The following is a 13992-nucleotide window of genomic DNA, read 5'->3' as shown; positions in this document are numbered from 1 at the left end:
GGTTCCCACTGCCCTTGCCCCAGTATTCCCACCTGCTTACAGTCACAGGCTGTTTACTTTGCACCAGCTCTGGTGTGCAAGAGATTTTCCACAACATGATTCAACCCTCCAACCTGCCAGCACTCTATACTGAGTTAGGTTAGTTGCTGTATAAGCTAAAAGAGGGGTTTAAAAGTGCCAGGAAGCAGTGCAAAGAAAGGGATGGGGTACTTGAAAAGGAGACAGAACTAACAAAGCATCCTTTTGGCAGCAGCAAGCCATCATGCTGGCTTGTATGGGCTGCATAAGTACCACTCATAGTGGGCTGGTTTGTAAGCTGTCTGTGCTTACAGGAGTTTGGTTTTTCCACCTTTACAATCAACCATGTGTTCCTGCTACTTCCCCAGTGCTGGGAAGATCATTCACAACAGAAGGCTGTGACCAGGTTAGGATGCTGAACAACCTCTTCAGTCAAATTTATCTGCTTGTGAAGGAGCACATGTGTTAGAGTTGGATGGAAGAAAACATGACTGTGCTTATTCCTCTCTGGCAGCAGTACAGGCTTACTATTGTTAACCATGACATACTGCATCTTAACAGTAGAAATGCAACACGTAATTGTGGCAAACTCTCTGCAAAATAATTTCTACATTAAAAGAAATAAATATAAAAAATCTATTTTAAAGAAATTCTAATTCTAATGGTTTTCAGTTGCCACCAATTAAATCCTTTTGCAATAAAAATATAGGCTAATGTAAAGAACAGCCTACTCAGGTGAGCAATAGAGTACACTATACATAATTCAGCCCCAGTTAATACTTCTTTGGATGGTCACACTTTCAATTAATCTTACTAAAGTTTGTCAACAAAATGGTTACTAGATGTCTGATACATATTGCATTCTATGTGGATGGATACTGGAACATAATTAACATCCAAAATCAGTACTAATGCTTAGTTATTAGAAGCACTGTGAGTATGTTAGGTATTTTGATTGTAAGATGCATATTTTGATTGTAAAATGCATATCCTACTAATTAAACAAAAGCAGCAATATGTGTAGCTAATAAGTAGTAAAAAGGATTAATAATGGTCTTTTATTAAGCCAACATTTCCTTTTATTTACAGGAGGGCAGAAAAAAACCCCATGACTGCTGTAACTCCAGTTATGAGGCCTTTTAGTTTGGTGGTTTGTTTTTTGTTTGGTTGGTTGGTTTTGGTTTGGTTTGGGTTTTTTTTTTTTTTTGCTTTGCATTTATTCAACATAAGAAATCTCTACATTTTTCAAGAAGGCTGTGAAAAAACTTGGTGTTTTAGCATGTCCAACTCTGGCAGCACATGCCTTTTTGAGAAACTTGTAGATATTTTGTGGTTTCATTATAAAACCTGGTCCCAAATACATCTATTATTATTTTGACAGATAAGTTAATTTCAAGGGCTTAACATGTATTCTCACAATTTTCTATTTAATTTTATATGCAGTGATAGAAAAAAACATGACAGACTTTCAGAAAAAAAAGATAATTTTCCAACATGTTCCATTTTTAAAAGTTGTCTTAGCTGATTCAACTCAGAATGCAAATAAGCATCTTGGTGCAGAAACCAGAATCTACTATTTTGACAAGCTATGTACTTAGAAGTTTTGCAGAAGTTAGGAAAATGTGTAATGGCAAGATTTTTACAAATTAGTACATGTTGTCTAGGTATTAGTCTACAAATAAGAAAAAGTTCATACAAGTTAGCATGGTCTAGGCAGTGCGCTACAAAATTCTTACTGACTCTTTCCAAAGAAGCTAGAGGCTCCTACTATACCACTAGTCTCTGCATACAAGTTTCAAGTTGGCTACTTCTTAGTCATTCACTGTTTAGCCCAGCTCAGAAACAGCTAGAGCAGTCAAATCCTGCCTACAAAGCTACCTTGACATCCTTCCTTGACTGCAGTTTATAGACACTTGACAAGCACTTCTTTCAGCAGGGATGTCAGCTTTCACTGCCCTTATACCATCACCGTTGCTTCACTTTTTCACAGCACAACTGTCCAAGACAAGACACTTAACCTAAGTGACCTGCCTGTGCCAGTTTGCTGCAGGCGTGCACAGCCAAAGACAAAGAGGCAGGCAGGGCAAGTAAGCACAGCTGCCTAACCTGCCTTAAGAAGTTAAGCATGTCTTCCAAAACAAAGCTACACTCAGAAAGCAGAACCATAGTCCTGTTTGAGTGTCAGGAGGACTGTACCAATTACAGGGTGAACAAGTATTCTTTCAGAACTGCGGGAAATATTGGTAAGTGGAACTGTTCAACACAAGGACAGTTACCAGCCAATGGCTGGAACACCCTTCTCTGTTCCCTTACTCATCCCATCATTCCAAAAACAATGATCTCCTAACATGTTAAGACTGCTTTTTCTTAAACCATAAGACTTCCCACTTCTCTTTAACAACAACACTTTTGCATTTGTTTGGGATTATTAAGTGCTGACAGGTGAGGTATGAGCAGTACAGCATTTTACAGCTAGTTCAATTTCATTCATTCCCTTTAATCAAGTAGGAATTAGAAACTAGTTGCTTAGAAAGCATAATCTGATTTTGGACCTTTCTTTATAAATTTTACCTATTTTTAGTGCCAAGTAACCAGTCCAGTAAGGGGCCTCTACAAAATGTAGCACTCAATAATAGATTAATGAAACTAATTATTCTTCTGTATCTACCATGGTCAATTTCCCTGACTTAAATCAGGCACATTACAAAACTTCAGACTACAGCAACAGATGCCTTTCCTGAAATTATTTAAGCTGTTCTACAGTTTTCAAATTTCTGACAATAATATATGTTAATGATACTACAATTCAAGTACAAAAAACAAAGAGGTATAACAAACATCGGAAAGTCAACAGCTCTAGGTTTCTAAAGTCTCTGTGAGTCACATTTAGTTGGAAACAGGCTGGTAGAGTCTGGTGCTCTAAAAAACTTCTTTAGAACATGTTCATTTGTCAGAACTATGGCAGTTATCTCTATTCAACATTACTTCTGGCATCAATGAATCCTACAGACAGACTTTTAATTTTTAAAAAGGCTTTATGTAAACAAATCCACCTTTTTCTCCCTAACTTTCAACTGTAGTATTTTCCTCCTCTCTTCCTTGCTAGTCGCAAATCCTTCAGTACAGTTCAATTAATTACAAATGGGATAGTCTCAGAGAAATTTACATTTAATCTGAAATACATAGTGTTTATTTTCCTATAACACAGCTAGTCACCTTCCTAGACTTACTAAGTCAACAACCAGGAAGAATATGATCATTGCTTTTTACTATTAGATTGCCGGAACAAGGAAAAAGGAGGCTCAATTTTAAGGAAAGATAATTCTTTCAAAAAGTGCCTTTCTCCCTGCATATAAATTAAACTTTTGTACCTTTTTCTACATGATTCTTCCAAGCAACAAGTGAATTACTGTTCCAAAAACCACACACTTTGAAAGGTGACAATTTCAAGCTCTACCAGTGAAAAATTGTTAATTGTAAGTCAACTGTTCTAATGCATACCTTATTAATGTTTATAGACTCTAATTAGGAAAAAAAACCTAAAGGCCATTAGAAGAGTGAAGATTTCCATTATCTTCTATTTTTGCAGTAAGGTCTAATACCTGTTATATTCCTTTATTTTTTTGTCCACAAATTATGCTTGCAACAGAGATGCAACTCCTACTTCCAAAATGAGGATTTAACATTAAGTACAATGCCATTGATGCCAAAATAAAATAAATTTCAAAGAAAGTGGAGGTGAACTATGTGGCATTTTGAAGTCATATTTTTATTTTAAAGCTAAATAAACTGACCTTACAAAGAAAACGCTGATATTTCAGTAACGTGGAAAAAGAAGGAAATTATAGTCAGTGTTCACAAACAAGCAAGCCTCCTTTCCTCCACTGCAAAGACACACACCACACACACACACACCCCCAACAGGCTGGTCATCAGTCATCCCAGAAATACATTGTTTTAGCACAGATGGCTGCTTTTCTGGCTGCTGGAATGCTTAGTGGCTCCGTTAGCCATACAGCTGGCTCTGCCACCTCTATCAACTACTGAAGCTCCCTGTTAACTGGTAACAAGATACTGTTCCTAATGGCAGATGCCATACTGAAGTTGAAAATAAAATACAGACTCCAAAATAGCCCCAAATATAGTGTATGATACATATAGTAAGAATTTCAAATCCTGCTTTTTCAAGAACTGTATACAAAGTAGTTGCAGAAACTGTCTAGTCATCCCATCTTAACTTTTGTAATGTAGATAATGGAACAGTAAAATCATTTCACCATTTTTCTATAAAACAGCTGGAAAAAAATAGTTAATAATAAAACCGACACTACACACACACATATTTGTCCTATTGTCTTATTTTATACAACCATTTCTCTTTTTACCATTATAGACTGTTTTCTAAGATTTTAATTTTAAACTGCTGCAGCGGTTTAAAATGAAAAAATCCAAACAAAAAAATGTTTTTAAAACCATGTAAATGCTAACCACATTGTCCAAATCACATCCAGAAGCTATGTGGATAGTGAAAATCTTATCTCTAGTTTATACATGTTTGTTTTTCAGGTCAGCAGCAGGAAGATGGAAGAGGAGATAAGCTTTATCAAGCTACAGCGATCATCCTCCACTGGGGAGACAGTAGAGGACAGAAGGGAAGGAGGCTGTGAAAAGCTCATAAGACCAGATTTGAACAGTGCCTTAACCCCTGTTTCTCACCATACCAGCTAGCATAGACACATAATACGCTTACTGCATAGTATACACATAGATGATTTACCTTCAACTGCTGTCTGCTATTACTGTTTCTAAGGTGTTACCTATCTTTTGTTGGAAAAGAATATTACATGAAACATCCATTTCTTCTGTTTATGTATGTCCAGGGTCACAGCTTATTAATACAAGAATCACCAATTGTATTCCACACGCTTTAATAAATACTCCCATCTATTCACAAACTCTGAGAAACAACAAGCTGTTGACAAACTGCAAACTTAGAATCATTTGAAACTAGGTAGATAACTTGAAAGTGCAAGGAGGCAAAGAAGAATCCAAGTGTTCTTACACAGTTTCAGGTCATTCATAATGACAAGTGTCCGCAATGGCAACTTCTGCATCATGGCAAAGGAGGTCATGATCTTCCCATTGTAAATACTTGCCTTGCCATGGTTTAACAGGTGCTCTAATAATACAAAACACATCCCCTACATACAAGTTCTGAACTACAATTCTAGCGAAAAAACAGCTCCCTATCTTTGGGATGCTACATATGCGAGGCATAAAACTTCATTAGACTTTGACTAAAAATCAATTAAGAAGCATCAAACTAAACAAGTACTCTAACTTTATACATGGCGGGGGGGGGCGGGGGGGGCGGGGGGATGTAGCTTTGACAATAAAAGCTCTGAAGTCATATTTTTAAGCACTTTCAACATTTTGTATGTTGTCAGTTTTATTATCCCTGCTTAATACTCATATTTACCCCTCACTATAGCAGCAGAAATTGGAAACCCAGGTACCTGATATTTAAAGAATTCAGGTTATATTGAACTGAGCATTTTTTCTATTAATGGTACTCACCAACTACAATAGCAGAAAAACCGAAAATATAAATTCTGAAAGGACCTCAGCAGCATGCCCTAGTTGTGACCTAGGCATTCTTCCTCCACTTTCTATACATCTAAGAATGTTATCCTTCCCTTCTCCCTAAAATAGAAAGGCAACTAAATATACATCAGGTATAAATATCATGAGTTTTCATTAAGCAACAAGGTCAGGAAGAATGCAAGAGTCATTTTGTCTGCTTAACTCACCCCAAGCCTTTGCCTAAGAATACACAAGTACCTAGTAACAAAAAGCACATCTTAAAATAAGAGCTACTCAATCATTATTTGAATTAAATAGAATTTTTTTAAAATATATGACAGAACTATAATACTGTTTGGGTTTTATCTTCTCTAGAGACAGTTTGTATATGTCCTCACCAATATTAAGGAACACAATGTGGCTACTTGTTAAAATATTTTCCTAAGAAGGTGAACTGCCATTTTCAGTTTTTAGGACAGAGTAGGAGAAGGCATACTTGTGGTTTGACTCATTTAAATGCAGAATCTAGTCTTTAAAATATGTTGTAAATCCTACTTCAATCTACCAAGAAAATCCATATCTACTGTTAACTATCCCATATACATAAGACTCATAAAACATTTGATCTGACAATTGAACAGAAGCCTAAATTAATTCAGACTATAATTCAGAAATAACAGAAATTTACACTGAAGATGAAATTTTTCATGCAAAATCTTCAACAGAAATACTGTCTTAGGCTCTTCTTCCCATGCATTTCCATCCCACTTTCCCACTGTGAACTAATGCAAAAATAATCCATGATCTTGTCTGCAGCAGAACCACAGAGCTGTGTCTGCATATCTATGGTATGGTTTCACAGTACATTTCAGCTGAATTAATGGTTTATTGCCACAAAGGTGAATAAGTGGTTTGCTGCATTTCCCATCCCTCTGTGCCACTCTGTCTTGCTAAAAGGGAAGAAAATTTAATTTGCCAAAGAAAAGAAAAACTCTCCTCCAAAAGGTAGTTTTTCTTTTTTTAAACAAACAAACAAAAAAACCACCAGCCTAGTCTCCTCAGATAAGCTGGATCTGGAGGCGAGGGTAACAAAGAAAAGATTCAAATGAGACTTCACTTTTTCAGCATCATTAAAAGTACTAGATGTCCTTCATGAAAACATACCCTCAGTGACAGAGTATGAAGGCCAGAGTAAGCAGCTATGCAAAGGGGAGGAAGTTTTATCTGTATTGCTTAGACATAACAGAGAGGTCACAAGATACATAATACATTCCACAGTGGAGATAGCAAGTAGAGTTTTTTGTTTTTTCCGTTAGGATATAGTTTTCTCAAGTCAACAGCAGCCTTGGCTACAGAATCCAAGAAACACTCTTCCTGTGTGCTTTCTGCCATAAACTCCACTGGTTTGACTGGTCCCCTACTGGTTGCATGTAGTACATTTCAGACATTTTGACCCATTCTGACAGGGCTCAGCACAACCGCATGTGCTGTTTATTGCTTTATCTGGTCAAATGCCAATTGTTGTTCAGGCCCCACTCAAGCGGTGGGTTTTTTTTTTCCTAATAACTTGGAACAGTAGGTTCATGAGCTGACTTTATTTGGGTATGTATAGTCACCAAAATCATACCATTCCAAATAACATTTGTTTCCTTTTACGTTCATTAGTAGAAGCATTGACACAATCTTATTAATTATGTCAGTATGAAGATGGTGGTGGCCATGTTGCTATTTGATACACAGAAACCACATTTCTAGCCCTGCAAGTCCCTTCACCTTATTTCTTTTTGAGTGGAAGTCTTACATTCAATTCAACGGTCCTTGTTATCCACCCCTTGGACAGTGTTTCCCTATACTGCTATGCCATTAACATACAGTGAATGACCTGGGGCACTGTCCTCCTCCAAACCATTCACATAAGTCTGCGACAGATGCTGGAACTATGCTTCCATCCCCATGGGAGGTGGTTCCAGGTGTACTGTGCTCCCCTTCAGGAAAGGCAAACTGCATTTTACATTCAGGGCCCACACGAATTGATAAAAACATGTTAGCTACGTCAATGGCCACCTACCAGGCAGCATTTTTATTTTGCTGCAAGTTCATATTGCAGTGCTAGCATACCATTATAGCATCACTCAAGAGTGCTGCTGCTTCATTCAAACCTCTGTAGTTCATGGCTGATCTCCAGTCCCTACCGGGATTTTGCACGGGCTACATAAGGCTGCTAAGGACAAACAGGTTCAGGTAACTATTCATTGATATTCTACTTCCACAGTAAGATAATCCACAGAACAAGCTCAGTATCTTATGCAACAGACCAATATACCTGTTAGTGTGGTATTCTTGTCAGTGCACTGCGTTGCAGCTGGCACTGATGGAGGTGACAACTGTAGCAGTCCTACTACTGATGACTCCTGCAATGAAAGGCAGTTGAGACAGCAAAGTGGTGATTTCACTCAGATCCACAGCAGCTAAGCCAAATGCCTGTGATGTCCTTATGGGTCCTTAGCATGTCCATCCTTACAATGTCAATGCCCAAGATGTAAGAGGCACCAGATCCCATCCCTACTTTGTGGTGCTTCCAGTTTCTTTTAGTAAGACTGAGTCTGTCTTCTACCACACAGAACTTTCACTGACCTCTGGCGACTCTTCTGATGATGACTTGCACCTTTTCACTCAGTGTAAAAAGGAACAGCATGCATTAAACCCCTGTGCCCACTAAGGCATGACATTTTCTGGATGAACATGTGCCAGGTCACCAGACTCAGTCCACTAAATTCCGTTATGCCCTGTAATACCACAAATCCCAGCTGACCAGGCGCAAAACCTCCCCTACTCAATGTTTACCAAAGCCAGTTCTTCTTGGAGAGGGGTGTAGGATAAATCTTACACTGGTAGGGTTGATGGTGTGAGACCTTCCTCAGCCTGTCGTGGCTTAGGAGCTGTCTGTCAGGAAATTACAAGGGCCAGCTCCCCCACAAAGGATGAGGAGCCAGGGCAGCAATAAACGCCAGAAAAGCAGTGCCCTACCCCATGGTACCCAAGTGAGGCAAGCAGGGCAAGTGCACGGATGGCAGTCAGGTTCAACTGAGAGTCCAGATCCTCCAACAAGTCCACAGGGGCAAAGCAAGTCCACAGTCAAGCTGGGAAGTCAAGTCAAGATCAGGTCCAGTAAGCATAATCAGCTCCAGCTACAGCCCAGTGACTGCTGCGCAAGCCCACAGCAACAAGGCAGAATCCAGTTCAAGCTACAGGCCAGTCTGTGGATCACAGTCTGGATCAATAGGTTCTCAGCCAGCCACAAGCATGGCTGTGATGGAGCTGCAGACTGGCATGTATAGAACACAACCGGGGCAGCGTCTTAAGGCCTGGGCCTGGACTGAAATAGAGCCAGTGCACAGAAGGTGTGAGCAGAAGCCCCAGGTGAGGCTCATCAGGGCCATTAAGACTTTTTAGTGCACTCAGGGGCCTAAGAATGTCTTTCTTGCTACTTGGATTCATATTCACAGGTGGCCAACTCCTTAATCATTCATGACTGTCATTGGACATAGACACCAGCCACTGTAACTCCCAGTTATACAGCTCTACACTACGGCACACATATCCCAGTATTGTTATTGTCAAGTTACTTGGGTTTCCTCTATCTTCATTTACAATTATGCTTTAGATCACTATTTAAGGATCATGTGGTTTCAGTTTCTCACATCATTCATGTTTTTTGCCACCTTTCAACCCTTCTCCCAGTCTAGCAGAATCTGCAGTGAGAAAAAACACTCTTCACATGAACGCCAGGAGAAAAAAAGTTAAGATATGCTGCTCAGAGTACAGCTACACTGCCTTCACTCCCATTTCTTCAAACTATTCCTTAAGGAACACACACTGCTCCTCCCCTTCTCACCCCAGGAAGCACAGTCTTCTACCACAGATGCCCCAGACAGTGCAAGGAGGATTTGCTGCACTCGCTGTATACTGGCCGTTGCTGGATGATGACAGAAAACAGGAAAAGGATAAAGTTAAACTCACTACCATTTTATGTGCTTCAAGATGTTAGTGCTATCTATATAACCTATCAAAACACTGTGTTGGGTAGGAGATGGTGTTATCTACATTCAGTATTGGCATGTCATACTAAAAAGCAACTAGTGTTATCATACATGAATTAGCATCCACTATATACATTATTAGCACACCTCATGTAGAAGTACTAAGGACACTTCCTGGCATACCCCTGGCTCATCTCCTCCCAGAAAACTAACCTAGCAGCTCTAAAGTGATCTCAGAATCATGGACATTCAGACAGCACTACTACTGTACAATCCCCTTTCACAATCCAAAGCCTCCTTCAGACCATGCACCTGACACCAGCTTTTTATTAATGGCACGGTTTGGGTCAGGACAGACTAAACACTGCCGTTAGTTAGCATACAATAACTGGATTCATCTGAAGGAATATGGCTTCTTTTTTGCCTCTGCAAGTTATTATGTAAGTAACACTACAGTGTTACAGAAAAGTGGTTCTGCCTACTTCCCTCCTCCTTGCTGAAAGGAGCCGTGGGTGTCAGAGGGATTAAGGGGCTGTGTGTTGGTTCCAACCATAGAAACTTGACCCTAGATGTCACTGGAGGTCCTCCACGGTCAGGCCTCCCTAAAGACAGAGAACGGTACCTCACCCTTTCAGGATGAGATGGATGACATTTAAGAAGGGAAAGCATCTTCCAGATCCTTTGATTTTTACTGCTTCGTGGACCTCTTTGTGCTGTTATTTGTGGACTGGAATAGTGAGTCACTGGGCAAATATTATACCTAAATTCAATTTGGCCTGAATTACACCACCTTTTTTCCTATCACCTGCCTGATTGCGCTTTGTCTAACAAAAGTCTCATCCTTAATATAGCAACATAAGGGAGGTCAAACTGTGAGCACCCAACATCACTTTAATTATTCAAGTTATGTCAGCTCAGCAGGCCAAGACATGCACTAACTATAGCTTATGAGCTGGCAATCAAGAGAAACTAAGTAGTACAGACATTTTACAATTCTTGCACAAAAGTCTTGCAATATTCCTTCACTGCAAGTACAAGTGAATATAAATGAATAACACATGGCATGAAAACTCACAAGCATTTCAATGAGTTGAGACTACTTGAGGAAAAAAAAAATCAACTAAGAATACTTCTTCTACATTTTCAACATTTAACTAAGCTATCAAATGGGAAAGAAAACATTAATAAAGCATTCCTTTCAATATAAAGGCACTATCAATTTTCAATGATTATGACCTATCAACGACTACTGTCCCTTGAACAGAATTCCCAGAAGTTAATTTTTTGTTTAGCATTCTAAATCTGCAAATGCTCTTTTAAAGTACCCAATATTACAATAAAAAAATAGATTACTAAATACATTAAAATTATAGTTTGTTAAACAGGAGGCCAGAGATGTATTCCCAAGAAAGACACTTCATATCCTTCTCTCCTAGTGATTATATCTTGCAAGACAATCTGGGGGACTCCAGGCTGGGCTCAAACAATGAATGGAAGGTTATGTACAGAAACCAAATTCCACCTCTTCCACCTTCTGTGATAGTTCTTAAATGGACTGGAAAGTGCGTTTGGTATCCCAAGTTTTTTGATTTACTTTGTTATCCCAAGTTAATAATCCCCTTTCTCCCCTTCTCTTGGAACTTATTCTGTAGTTGTTTTTACAAATTTAAGAGTGAAGCTCAGTGTTTTTCACATCTGAGTCTACTTCAGCCTTTGCTTATGAAGGCTTCAAATATATATGTAGATTTATATTGGACAGTTGAATTAATGTGAAAAGTTAAGCAACATATTCAATGAAAAGCACCATTTCCATTTTTTGTAACATGGAAAATTATAGTAATTGATACAAAGCTAAGGAATTATATTCCCTGAACCATTTAACTTTTAAGCTTATTTATCCACATTAAAAGAGATAACTATTTTCAGAGAACTGCATAGCTACACTAGTAAGTTAAAATATCAAGTGAAATCAATTCAGCACATTAGATTGAGCTCAAATGAAGAGACCTCTATGCAGACTACCAAGGAATTTCATAGTCACTAATGCTCCTGAACAAAGATGACTAACATTTTAAATAGAGATTTCAACTCTCAAGGTGTTCTAAAGCTGAAAGTATCATATAGTACATACCTCTGTTTTATATTATGACAAATTCTCTACCCATTAAGGTCTGCAAAACTGTACAAGTGTATGAGCTGGAAAACAACAACAGGAGGTTATTGCACAGAAATTATTTTCACCTTTTTTCTCTTCTGTAAGGTAAATTTGCTCCTAGCGCAGCAGGTAGAGTTCAGCAGAGTTCTGCCACTACTACTGGTCAGAAGGACAAGCAAAGAGAAGCTATTTATTATCTTCATTCATCACAGAACAGCATCAGTCTCAGGAACTGACTCTTTCACATCTCTTAGACAATGTATTTGGAATATAAGACTACACATGGGGAACCAAACAATCCAAACACCAATCAAACTGAAGAAATCACAAAATTAACAACGTTAGAGTAACAAAATGATCTGCAGATCAGTTTTTAATACAGGTTGTTCTCCCTTCCCAACAGGTTACATTTGTATAACAGGTGTGCTCCATGCACTTCAGCACTTCCATTTTAAGAATAATTTATTAGTAAATATGACTTCATAAAATTCAGTAAATTTGCACAAAACTCCAGGTAGGACAGACATACAAAATATGAAATACGTCCACTTAGGATGAAGGCTTTAAACTCTTCCTAAAGGAGAAGAAACCATATATAACTTTGAATGCTCCAGAGACCAAACAGGCATTAAGTCACAGAAGCAGAGCTTCCTTTGGAAGTGTGCATCAAAAAAAACATGGCAGCTTTTCTTTGTAGCATCATCACCAATTTACGATTTTCAGTAATATTGTTTTCCCATAGTTTAAACCATAAAACCTCAGAACAGTTTGAGTTGGAAGGGACCTTAAAGACCATCTAGTTCCAACCCCACTGCCATGGTTCCACTAGACCAGATTGCTCAAAGCCAGAAGCAGCCTGGCCTTGAACACTTCCAAGCGACGGGGCATCCACTGTTTCTCCAAGCAACTTGTTCTAGCATCTCACCACCCTCACAATAAATACAATTTTATTAGTAATAAAGATTAATGTCTATGCTTCCTAGTTAGTTTAACCCTTAAATATGTGAAGATCAAAATTTAAGTTCTCCTTATGAGTTAACACAGGTTTTTTGGTTTCAAGAGAAAATTACTTCAATATATTCCTTTCAAATACACTCCTTTTTCAAGCAATCAGTAGGACAGCCCACACAATTTTTATTAAAAATCTTCATCCTAATTCTTAGAATCATTTAGATTGCAAAAGACCTCTGAGATCATCAAGTCCAACTGTTAACCCAGGACTGCCAAGCCCACCATCTAAACCATGTTCCTAAGCACAGCATCTATACATTTTTTAAACGCCTCCAGGGATGGTGATTCTACCACCTCTTTGAGCTTCCAATGCTTGACAACCTTTTCTGTGAAGAAATTTTTCCTAATATCCAATCTAAACCTCCCCTGGCACAACTTGAGGTCGTTTTCTCTTGTCATATCACTTGTTCTCTGGGAAAAGAGACTGACCCCCACTTGCCTACAGCCTCCTGTCAGGCAGCTGTAGAGAGCAATAATAGAAGAGGTCCCCCCGAGGGTCCTCTTCTCCAAGCTAAACAACCCCAGTTCCTTCAGCGGCTCCTTGTAAGACCTGTGCCCCAGCCCCTTCCCCAGCCCCGCTGCCCGTCTCTGGACACGCTGCAGCCCCTCTACGTCCCTCTTGCAGAGAGGGGCCCAGACCTGAACACAGGGTTCGAGGGGCGGCCTCAGCAGTGCCCAGTGCAGGGGGACGGTCACTGCCCTGGTCCTGCTGGCCACACTGCTGGGGACACCAGCCAGGGTGCTGCTGGCCGCCTGGGCCCCCTGGGCACACTGCTGGCTCCTGCCCAGCCGGCCGTCACCCAGCACCCCCAGGCCCTTTCCCACCAGGCCCTTTCCAGCCGCTCTGCCCCAGCCTGTAGCGCTGCGTGGGGCTGGTGTGACCCAAGGGCAGGGCCCGGCACTGAGCCCTGCTGACCCTCACACCACTGGCCTGGGCCCATCGCTCCAGCCTGCCCAGGTCCCTCTGCAGGGCCTCCTGCCCTCAGGCGGGTCAGCACTCCCCCCAGCTTGGTGTCATCTGCAAACTGACTGAGGGTGCACTCGATCCCCTCATCCAGGTCATCGATAAAGATATTAAACAGCACTGGCCCCATTACCGAGCCCTGGGGAACACCACCTGTGACCAGATAGCAGCATGATGTAACTCTGTTCACCACCACCCTGTGGGTTCAGCCACCTAGCCAG

This window comes from Falco naumanni, chromosome Z (assembly GCF_017639655.2).
Source record: "Falco naumanni isolate bFalNau1 chromosome Z, bFalNau1.pat, whole genome shotgun sequence".
Taxonomy (NCBI): Eukaryota; Metazoa; Chordata; class Aves; order Falconiformes; family Falconidae; genus Falco; species Falco naumanni.
Note: the sequence above shows the minus strand (reverse complement) of the source record.